At 43.0% G+C, this 12,044-nt stretch overlaps 2 protein-coding genes across 7 annotated transcripts in view; one reads left to right on the forward strand and one right to left on the reverse strand.

Annotated features, from left to right (window-relative positions):
- LOC126336638 (organic cation transporter protein-like) overlaps positions 1-12,044 on the reverse strand; it is a 186,911-nt gene that overhangs the window by 136,168 nt on the left and 38,699 nt on the right. Inside the window, exon 1 of one of the 3 annotated variants that reach the window (XM_050000541.1) lies at positions 4,412-4,786. The exons of the other annotated variants lie outside the window; for them this stretch is intronic. The gene's annotated coding sequence lies outside the window, so the exon portion shown is untranslated. Of the gene's footprint in view, positions 1-4,411; positions 4,787-12,044 lie in introns of those variants that run through there. 3 annotated transcript variants of the gene reach the window in all.
- Positions 1-12,044, forward strand: part of LOC126336610 (organic cation transporter protein-like) — a 366,616-nt gene that overhangs the window by 30,539 nt on the left and 324,033 nt on the right. The window contains exon 1 of one of the 4 annotated variants that reach the window (XM_050000500.1): positions 4,932-5,125. The exons of the other annotated variants lie outside the window; for them this stretch is intronic. The gene's annotated coding sequence lies outside the window, so the exon portion shown is untranslated. Of the gene's footprint in view, positions 1-4,931; positions 5,126-12,044 lie in introns of those variants that run through there. 4 annotated transcript variants of the gene reach the window in all.

Below are 12,044 nucleotides of genomic sequence, written 5' to 3' on the forward strand. Positions count from 1 at the left end.
CCTGGACAAAGGTGATCCGCGTCTCAGATTTGACGTCATGCACTCTTTACGCTGGTGCGATTAGAATACCCACTACAAATTCTAGAGAAGCGTAGAACTGGTTCGACTCATGCTCAGCACCACTTTTTTCAATGTTGCCTTAAGTTCTATGAACAGTAGACGTTGATTATCAACACAGCGAGGAAAGAGCGCTCAAACCCCTTGGTCAAGGAAAAATCGATCTATAAATATGTGGACGACAGGTTCGTAGTATGGCTTCATGGAAAAAAAAGAAACTGATGGACATCAGGTGGCGCTCGAACAGCATACACAAAAGCATAAATTTTACCACAGAAGTAAAGACAGTTGTCTACTTTTGTTGGACATTTTAATAAAGAAAAAATGGGATGGTACACTTGAGCTTCCTGCGTATCGTAAGACAATGCACATAGACCTCAGTCTAAGCACTACAAAATGCCATTATCCAGCACAGCGCTTCTTGGCAGTCATTTCCCTAGTGCACATAGCCCAAGCCGTTAGCGGGAAAGTGGTCTTGTCCTATCAGTTACATCATCTATGTGAAAGATTCACCAGGAACCGCTACTTGGATGTGCGAATAAAACGTGCTCTCAGGACAGACGACCAGAGGAAAGGAGAGGCAGTACGGCAAAGGTCTAGCATTCTTAACGTATTCTGCTGGACCGCTCACCGCCGAGATAGGCAGGATCTCGGAGAAGCATAATATTAAGGCGGATTTTCTGCCCTACACGAAAAAGTGAAGACATGTTAGGTTCCATAACATATCCTTTAGGACTTAGTACATCTAGTGTGTATGGTATTACATGTGAGTGTGCCCGCCAGTACATCAGTCAAACGCAATGCCACATCTCACAAGGGATGTGTAGAACGAGAGAGCATCGTCTGCCTTGGTTGTTCAGAAAAGCACGTGGTAGCGGAGCACAGCATCACGGAGGGACTTATGTTCAGCTACGAAGGTTCTGCGTCGCTCTGTGGATTTCTTGGATTCTATAACCAACGAAGCGCTAGAAAAAAGACTGCATGAAAATCTAGTGAACAGGAATAACGGCTTCCTTCTTAGCTCCGCTTGACTCGACGTAGCATCAAAAATTCGCCAGGGGCGTTTCCTGATTGAGCGCCACCAATGTACAGGATGGACTTTTGGACATGGTATATATCGCGTGGCCACTTCCTCACTATCTCTTCCTCCACCAAGACTGGTATCACGGAAGAGATACGTTTCTTTGTACGCCTACCTTAGCAGATTTCCTAACTACTAAAACCAAAGGAGCATTTGATGTTTGGTACCAAGTGTGGGAAACCTCTAAGATGAAAGGATAAAACTTTGCACCGATTCAACAACACATTCCCAGGAGAACGCGGTAGTCAATTACAACTTTCATGACAACGTACAGCATCGGTCATAAAAATGTGAAATAAACACTGTGCTATTCTGTGCGTCTCTAGAGAAATAAAGGTTTAATCTATCCATACTGCAAAGAGCACCTCTCAGAAGTAGCAGATCAGAATCAGCTTCCTCTTGGCTGTTTCTGCTACACCAGTCATTACGTTAGACTTCATGAGGCAATCGCCAAACTGGGATTTCCCGTACCACAAGTGTCACGAACCTTGCTTGTCAGCAAAAATCTATATCCACATCGCAAGATACTTTCAAGAGACGGACATTCATCTCTTAAATTTCAAGATGTGAAGACAACTAGCCACAGCAGTTTACAGGTGCACACCAGTAACTGCTACCAGAACAGGAAATCATGTGTAGTCATTCTGTAATTGGTTGTTTGTGTGTGTGTTACTCACTTGCTCAATGTGTTGTTCAATTACAGTGATGTACCTCATAAAACTTACTACAGTGGTAAATGGTTGCCGATTATTAACATCCTCAGTACAAGAATAAGGAAGTTTATATGTTTGCGTTAAGAATATATAATTAAGAAATGGTGAGATATATCGAAAATTCGCTGTTAACATAATGAATTGTGTTATATTAAATATCAATATAATTGGCTAAATAGTTGGGGAACTAGAGGGCAAATAAATACAATAAAATAAATAAATACCTAGCACTGGGGCTTCTCATTTCCGAGCGCTCTTGATGGGCCTGCCTGCTATGACTCCAGAAGATGAAAGAGAAGATCCGGAATAGATAAATAGCAGCGTCAGACAGAATGCAGACACTTACGTGTGTATTAAAGGTTCGTCTAGTCTATATCACTTATGAACATAAGTAGTAACGGACTGACAACCAGAACAAAACAATTCCTGTGGAATATGTTGGTTCTTTCTGCTGTGTTATATAGCTGTAAAATCTGGGGCATGACTGCAGAAACTCACCCATACAAGATAAAAATGTTGCAAAATAATTCACTAAGAATACTAAAAGACATAACCTGTTGCTGTAAGCTTATCTTGGTACGTGGAACATATGCGACAGTGCCTCGTACTTTCTGCAGTATTCATCTCCTATCATGGGCTCTTTTCTATAAGTTCTCTATGTTCTGTATTATTTTGAATCTTAAGGTTTGCGACACCCCGTATATAACGAACAGTGAGTTACTTCACTTACAGGAAGTACGACCCTTTAAGAGTCACGTGCTGAGTTCATATTACTAGTATATTCTCATCCCAGTGACAAACCTGGAATGGCACGGAACAAGTACGATTTGCAGTAGGGGTTGTGTTCCAGAAGGTGAAAATCGAATGTAGGAAACAAATTTTCGCTGTGGAGTTTACATTTTAAGGCCCGAATCAATTTAGGTAATCGGCTGAATATCGGTTTCAAGATTGTCATTAGTTTTACACGAACGATGTCTGGATATTGGTTGTTAGTTACTAATTTAGATAACAGAATCACTGTTTCTATTCTATTGACATAGGAAATGGACAAGTTCCTGCTCAGTCTAATAGTTTGTTCTTCTCTTTCGCTGTACAAAACTTCATTTCGTTCAATTTAGTCAGCATTTCTAAAAGCACCTGACATCTAGTACGTTCCAAAACCTGTCGGACGTTTACAGCGGAGTGAGTATCGACTGTGGAAGAAGAAATCAAGTTGCTAGCTCTGGGTTACCAAAATTTTCAGTCAAATGTTTACATGATCAGCAACAAACGGTATTGAGAAATCATTTTACGAACATCGGATCTGGGAGCATCATGTAAACTTAGCGAGTAACTGCTACTGTTGGATCGTTTCACGGGGACCACCTAGCTGAACGCCCCCATTCGGCAAACGGATCACCAATAACAGTGTGACATGGTCTCAGCCCATGAGACACCTTGCATGAGTTTGGAATTTAATTCAAGACAACAGTGCGCAGTGTCTGGTATCAGAAGACGTAGAATTTATATGGAAATTGAAGGGGGATTACTGTTATCAGCTGTAGCGGGACATCAGGCGGAATCAGCGGCGACGAGTGAAAATGTGTATCGGACCGGGATTCGAACCCGAGATCTCCTACTTACTAGGCAAGTTCGGTACGATCCGTACCGATATCGCAACTGCACGGACTACCTCGGTACGCCTCGTGGCCTATCCACACCCCTATCGAGCACCACCTATCCGTAGTCTCCATCCATAGAACTGACGTCACCATGTCACCTCCCTTTTACAACTAAAAGTGATGCTAATTTCTTTCATTACCAGTCTTTGCCCTCGCTTCTTCCGGATCGACCGACACCGCATTAGCATACTTGAGCAACTAAGTGCAGTGATAAGCTGTTGGAACATACGAAAAATAATGAGACAGTGGCGACAGATACTCATGGAGAGGCATGCAGAGGTAAGCAACGAAACGACCTTTTCTGTTTTCGCCAAGTGAAAATACAATTAATAGTTAGGAGGGACAGTGAAATCCTTTGAAAGTCCTTTGTCCGCAAGATTTGAACAGTAAGAGAAACGGCGTTCGCTAGAGTAAAGTTATGAAATCAATATCATATTTTTCTCGTGGTTTGTTGGTCTGAATCGCGATTATGGAAGTAATTTTTGTCAGCACTTTTTGTTAACAAGGTAGCCGGGATACAGTTAAGAATTTAAAATAATGATCAGCTCTTACTGCCAACACAACAGGATCCAGGAGGTAAAGTATCTCGTACTCGAGAAAAGAAGAAAATGGAATGCAGACATCAGTTTAAAAAAAACCGTTAGTCTTTGTCGATCAGCCATCGTAATACCTCCTTTCCTGTGAAAAATTCTTGTACTATATTTAACTTGTACTTTCGGTCGTTGAAAATTTTCTAATATAATCGTATTGTGGATATAAATTAATCTATAGAAAAGCACAGGAAAATCGTTTCTGTTTGGGTCGGGTTTTGATACATGCTAACGGAGTGCACAGCGTCGGTGAAATACTGTACAGCGATCACTGCTCTTTGAACACAGTTCGCGGTGCAAATTGCATACCTTTACGGCGTCGATGAAACGGCTGATCGAACGAGCCCCCACCGCCACAACCAGAAAACGCACTCTGACCTCCTGCACAGCAGCCGTCGCGGAGCGAGTGACACAGACCGACGCGCACGGGTTGTTTTTATCTGCTCGAGTCCGTCATAATTGGCCAGCTGAGGCGGTAAACACTGCCGAGATGCTATCTGCTGTTTTCGGAACACTTCGAGTGCTGACCAACTAAACATCAAACGCGAATTGCAGGTGGAAACGTTCGGCAATTTCCCGCGGAATGTTTCCCGCGGTAAGTGCTAATTGCGCTTCGCGCTAGTGTTACGCGAGAGTAAGGACCGAGATGTTGTAGTTATTCAATGGAGATTTCCGTCAGCTTCACCCCGAAAAGTTCTTAAATGAAAGGCCAGGGCTGTTTTCATCAACGCCTTGGGCGTAAAAGTGAACTTGTTGCCTCCTTCTGCGGCGGCGTAGGCGATTAGCGGTCCGTCAGTCTTCTCATCCATCTTCCTCTTGCGTCATGGGTAACAGTCTAAAGGCGGGCGCAGTATGTACGATTTAGTGCGTTTCAGCGAGTCTGTCATGACCTACTGTTGAGACACAAGCCGGGACATACACTTACTCTTAAATATCGAACGGACACTGAAGACAGCTCATCTTCGTTGTTGGGACATATAGGGATATTCATAATCGAGAGGCGACCCAGTACGTGGAGGCCTGGTAAGTTCTATATCCACATTCTTCCGGCAACTGTCCTGTGCATTGCGGAGAGTACTATGTAGCACAGCTAGTCTCTTCCCCTTTGCTTTTCCACTTACAAATGGAGCACGGAGAACTTGTCTGCCGGTATGAGGTTGTAACAATGGAAAATTGCACTGAAATGCAGGAGGATCTGCAACGAGTTGACGCATGGTGCAGGGAATGGCAATTGAATCTCAATGTAGATAAGTCTACATAGAAAGAAAGATCCTTTATCATTTAGCTTGTGGTGTGCGTACTGTAAGACCTTCGGTACACACACCATCAGATTATTTGACTTGTCGCTCCAACGAAGTAGGCGAGTGTCAGCAATATGTCTCGTGGTCTTATCGTGGCGTGTTTATCTTCTGCCGTTAGGTCAGACGATAGAAATGCCACTTGCACGCTTACAGTAGCAGATTGACGGTGACCAACTTTAAACAGAACTTGATTAATTTTCACACACATTTATTAAAATAATAAAAAGCATAGACATTATGTAACTTGATTCTGGATGCTGTTTACAATTGACAATCTGACGTTCCTTTGGTCTTGGTACGGTAATCTTATTCTCACATATCTCTGATACTTGACAAAGTGTCTATACATTTATCTTCATGGCTATGTACAGGAATATGGTAATCTTATTAGGCGCAGACTGAAACTTGACTATAGACTGGTACAGACTAATGCAGACTGGTACAGACTGGTGCAGACAAATGCAGGCTGACTAATCGGAGGTCTGCACACTCGTTATAATACCTCGCGCGTTCAGGTATCACTGCGCGAGTGTGATCGGTGAGGAGAAAAGGTTCTACGTTAGCAGCAATCTCATTGGGTGTGTTACATATTAATACGCGGATCGGCGGAAGCAGAATTTGGTCCGTCTCTGAGGCAGCGCCATCTCGTAGTGCAGAGACGGACGAGCACTCTTCTGTACTGTTGTGCTTAGCGGGGCGTGCTCTAGTGGGAAAGCTGTGTACGCGCTGACTACGGGGAACTATGTACACAACATAGCTACAAGATGGCAGGTCAGCAACTGGAAGCAGTTAATTCCATAAATTATCTGGGAGTAGGTAGTAGGAGTGATTTGAAATGGAATTATCACAGAAAGTTGATCGTCGGTAATGCAGATGCCACACTCTGATTCATTGGAAGAATCCTAAGGAAGTGCAATCCGAAAACAAAGGAAATAGGTTACAGTACACTTGTTCGCCCACTGCTTGAATATTGTTCACCAGTGTGGGATCCGTACCAGATAGGGTTGATAGAGGAGATTGGGAAGATCCAACGGAGAGCAGCGCGTTTCGTCACAGGATCATTTAGTAATTGCGAAAGCGTTACGGAGATGATAGATAAACTCCAGTGGAAGAATCTGCAGGAGAGACGCTGAGTAGCTAGGTGCGGTCTTTTGTTGAAGTTTCGAGAACATACCTTCACTGAGGAGCCAGGCAGTATATTGCTTCCTCCTACGTATATCTCGCGAAGAGACCATGAGGATAAAATCAGAGAGGTTAGAGCCCACACAGTGGCATACCGACAACCTTTCTTTCCACGAACAAAACTAGACTGGAATAGAAGGGAGAACCGATACAGGTACTCAAAGTACCCTCCGCCACCCACCGTCAGGTGGCTTGTGGAGTATGGATGTAGATGTGCATGTAGAAGCCTCTGAGTGAGCCATAATCTCTCTTTTTCCTCCTTATGGCCCTTACGCGAGCTGAACACTGGAGGCATCAGAATCATTCTGCAGTCTGTCGCAAACTCTCGTTCTCTAAAATTCATCAATAGCGTCTGGCGAAAAGATTGTCTTGTCATCACTTAGTATTTACAGAGCAGTTCCGCAACATTCCGTACCAATCGGTCGGCCGGTAGCAACTCTGGCAGCAAATGACTGCAATATATCGATGTCTTCGTTAATGTGAACTGGTAGGGAATCTGAGCATTCGAGTAATACTCGAGATCAGTTCGCACAAGCGTTCTGTCTTCCGGCTATTGTGTAGACTCTACATTTTTGCAGAATTCTCCCAGTAGCTCAAAGGCGACCATTCGCTTTCCCTGCAACTGACATTAAGTGCTCGTTGCATTTCATGTCGAATGTCTCTCCTAATCAGTAACATTAACTTACTTTTATGTGCATTTAAAACAAGATATGACATTTAATGAGAGACGCTCTGAGAACTGTCCCCAATGATCGATGATGATTACCCCAGCGACGCTCGATCAGTAGATAGTCGGTTCAGATTATGGGATGTTCTTCCGAAAATTGGAGGGGAGGTGGTGGCGTAAAGGCCCCGGTAACCAGATTACGGGCCAGTAGCCTGGAATGAACCCCAGATCAATTCCCAGTGTCTTTCCGAGTGAGGTCATATACACTGCTGACAGTTATAATTCCATTGGAGGGGGCGTTTTCGCTGGAGACTTTCCCACAAATTTTTTGAGTAGGGCATCCCAAGTGCTTTCTCACAGACTTTCAACCTTACTCTTAGCTAATAATCACAATTAAGAACAGCAATACAGTTAACATAAGACACCGCACTTACATTCATATCTTCCAAACAATCAGTATCGCAATTCGTACGATATCTAATCAGCTATGACGTCACAATAACCAAGTGCCTATACGGTGGCCTAACGACCATTCAGGGCTTCCAGACGCAACACCATACACGTGTTAACAATTACGAGCATTTAATGTCTGTCGCATGCGACTTTCCACGTTCGGAAGGCAACATTCCTGTATATAAAGACGGCTGAAAACATTTGGATTTCCTGTGTGTTAGCAAGAGAGTCTCAAACGAATCTTTTGGGAACTTCTACTTAACTTTCGTGTAATAGCCTAACAGCGTATAGAAAGGGTGAATTGGTGCAGTTCTGAACTCATAGCAAGGGAAGTCGCGTACAAATTCTGTTCTAACATCACAAAATACTCAAAGCCCAACTGACATACGGATTTAAAATTTTTCTGCGATTGTAAGGAAACTACAGGAAAATTTTAAAGCAATTTGTCGTTGGGGCTTTGAACATGTACTAATATAATTGCACAAGAAATCATAACGTATGTCGATCCAGTAGTGTAATCATCAAGCATCTAAAGGTAGGAAACACACTTCTTCTAACAGAAATTTTGTTAACTAAATTAGCGAATCCAGAGAAAAAGCTTCAGGTTAATTTTATTAATAATATATTGGCTAAAATAAGTAGCAACAACTGCATTCATAGCTTCCAAACAATCAATGTCACAATTCGTGTCATATCTTATCAGCTATGGCATCACAATACCACGAGTGCCTATACGGTGGCCTAATGACCAATCAGGGCCTCCAGACGCAACACCATACACGTGTTAACAATTACGAGCACAAATTACTTTGAAATTTTTCTGTAGTTTCTTTAGAATCGAAGAAAAATTTTAAATCTGTTTCTCAATTGAGCTTTGAGCATTTTGCGATGTTACAGCACAATTTTTGTGGCGACTTCCCTCGCTACGAGTTCAGAACTGCTCCAACTCATCCTATCTATAGGCTGTTAGACTATTACGCGAAAGTTAAGTAGAAGTTAAAAGATTCGTTTGAGACTCTCTTCCTAACACACAGGAAAGCCAAATGTTTACAGCAGGTTTTATAGACAGGAGTGTTGCCTTCCGACCTTGGAATACCACATGCGTTAAGTGCTCGTAACTGTTAACACGTGTATGGTGTTGCATCTGGAAGCCCTGAATGGCCGTTAGGCCACCGTATAGGCACTTGGTTATTGTCACGAGCACGTACAGCTCGTTGATGCCTGCCGACGAACACAAGTGGCTAAAAACGTGTTGCTAATAAACAAACGTAAATAATAACATATTAACGTAGTGACTGGCTGCCGAACGCTTACATACCCTTCATTACAACACAGTCACGAATAAACAATGCTAGTCAAGAGGCTGCTCAAAGTACAGTCTTTTTTATCTTCAATTAGGTGGCCCAAATTACTGCAGGCGAATATGTGGGAGATTTCTTGAATTAAGTCGTCAATGATTTCTTCCCACATTGGCAACAAACAGAAATTTTGCAAGGTTGTGTTTATTCTGCCACAAAACAGGATGAGCAGGTGGTAGTAAAGTAGAAACAATGTAAAGAATACAGAACGTAAACAACTGCAAAACGCATAACGGTAGACAAAAATGTTCTTTGTTTTTTTCGCCGGCCGCTGTGGCCGAGTGGTTCTAGGCGCTTCAGTCTGGAACCGCTCTGCTGCTACGGTTGCAGGTTCGAATCCTGCATCGGGCATGGATGTTTGTGATGTCCTTAGGTTAGTTAGGTTTAACTAGTTCTAAGTCTAGGCGACTGATGACCTCAGATGTTAAGTCCCATAGTGCCTAGAGCCATTTGAACTATTTTTTTCCAACTTGGGGGATTGTCACACGCATTCCAACAACTGGTTAATGTGCCCAGTATAGGGCGCGACCACCTCTGGCAGCAATACAGGCTTGACAACGACGGGGCGCATTGTGAATGATGTCATCAATCTCATGTTGATGCAATAACATCCATTCTTCCGGCAGAGCTGCTCGCAGGTGTTGGAGAGTGGATGGAGGATGCTGACGTGATGCAGTCCATTTTCCTAGTGCATACCAGACATGCTCTATGGGATCGGGAGATCGAGCAGGCCCTGCCATGCGTGTATACCTTCCAAAAAAGTATTATCCTCCATCAGTACGAAGTTAAGCCTTGCCAAATCACTCGTACAATTTCGTGAAGAGGCGTTCGAGTGGTCAATATAATCTCTGCCCTCAGCATTATAATTCCTCCTTGATATCAGTCTCTTTCCACGATGTTTGGTCTCCAAAATCGTTTGCCACGTTTCCCTCCCAGGGGCGAATCCATTGAGAATCACTCTCCAGACCAAATCGGGACTCATCTGTGAAGAGAACACTGGCTCACCATTCAGATGGCATGTTGACGACTCCACTCTAGACATTCCCTTGAGATAAGAGATACACATACAGCAGGTCTCCAACAATAAAGACCACTGTGCCGAAGCCTTCTGTACACCGTTTTCCACGATACAAAACGTCCAGCGGATGCTGCGAGGTCGTATGTCATTTGCTGAGCAGTGCTAAGGCGGTACCATCATGTTCTTACAGCCAATTAACGGTCGTTTCTTGCTGATGTCACAAGTGATCGGCCCTACCCTGGTCTTCGCACACAGTTACGGTCTCTGTAAACTGTCGCCACATCCGAGAAGCAACAGAACGATTCACATTAAGCCATCTGGCCACATCCGTTTACGACTCTCCTCCTTCCTTTCTTCTTGAGACCCTCCACCGCAGAAAGTCCGGTAGGCGTCTTCTCTGTGCCTTACTGCACCCCTGTCACTGTATACACAGCGATTGTGGATGTAGGACGATACGGCAGACACTACCTTGTTTGATAGTGCCCCGACGTCATCGTTAGCGCGGTTGTCCATTGACCAGACTGCCATCTTGCGTGAAGAACGCGATCATACTGACACCTGTTGACAGTGTGTATGATTATATCGTGAATTAGACCAGGACGGGTAAATACCGCTCTGTTGCTTTAATTTTGGACACCAGTGTATCTTCACATGACTGATAACTGATGGACATCAAATCCTAACAGAGATCATAGATTACTGCACTTACGCAAATATTTTAGATCTTATATCTTCTAAGGACGGAGCACGGAAAGATGCGAAAAATGTTAGATGTTGTACACCCCAGCGCACTGGTATGGTACACATGAAGAAGACTATTTTTTCCAGTGTTTGGAGACAGTATCTCTTAAGACGAGCAAGGTTATTTACACATCTGAGAAATAAATACCAAGCAGCCTCACTGGATGTACTCTGAATACCAGTCCTTACGCTTGTCTACTGCACTTTGTGTTTCCCACAAGTCTGTTAAAAATAAGATGGGTGAAGTTCCCAAAACTCTTTAAAAATCTTGATGAAGTGTGACACAATCATATTGGAGTATACAGCGACCCAGTGTTCAAAATATGTGTAACTGAAAACAAATTTTATGCGTTAGATATTCCTTTATTTTCTGACTAGTTTCGATCTACGAAGTCATCACCACATGAGTGAAAAAAGAAACAAAAAATGTATAAAATTATCAATAAGAGCATTACGACAGCGTACAACATTATTGATAATACCGTTAAAGTACGTGACGTATAGAAAGCAGCTAAATGAGAAGACACCTGTTTTTCTGAACTACTTAACAAAAACAGAAAATAGCTTGCAGCCAAGATAGGCATTATTAAAAGAAGAAATAAACATAATAACAACGTCAGGGCATCACATACTGATGATGATGGTCCGTCCGTTGGAAGAACACATTAAGATTCATGGATCCTCGATTCTAATCCTTATGAGATGAATAATGTCACAACCAGTCTCAACACTTCTTATTTCTTTTATTCCGTCAGCATACATACTGAGATAAACATAACGGTACGCTGGAGATCCACTGTAATAACCATCCATCCTACAGAGCTTGGCATCTGATACGTCATCTACAGTCAAACCTGGCGTTCGAACTGTCTTGGTTGCGTTCAGACGAAAGACTTGGTTCAGCCCATGGGCCGCATGAAACACTTACTGTTACTTAAAACTAATACTAATGACAAATAACCAAACAAATCTTTCCAGCCCGAGCATCTGCTCAGCACTGTCACCTTAAGTTAACGTTACCACAACAAGAAACTTAATATTCCGCCTTTGCTGTGAGACAAGTTACGAGTATGGCGCGTATAAGAAATAGATAGTCACACGCTTTCAAGTACTGTTCTACCAGTCTCAGTGACTGTACTGAGGACTGAATGCCATCTATGAAAAGAATTTTCTGACAATATGACTGGTAAACTCAATATATTTGCCGTCCGTGTATTTTGAA

The sequence above is a fragment of the Schistocerca gregaria genome, chromosome 1 (assembly GCF_023897955.1).
Source record: "Schistocerca gregaria isolate iqSchGreg1 chromosome 1, iqSchGreg1.2, whole genome shotgun sequence".
NCBI classification, from domain to species: Eukaryota; Metazoa; Arthropoda; class Insecta; order Orthoptera; family Acrididae; genus Schistocerca; species Schistocerca gregaria.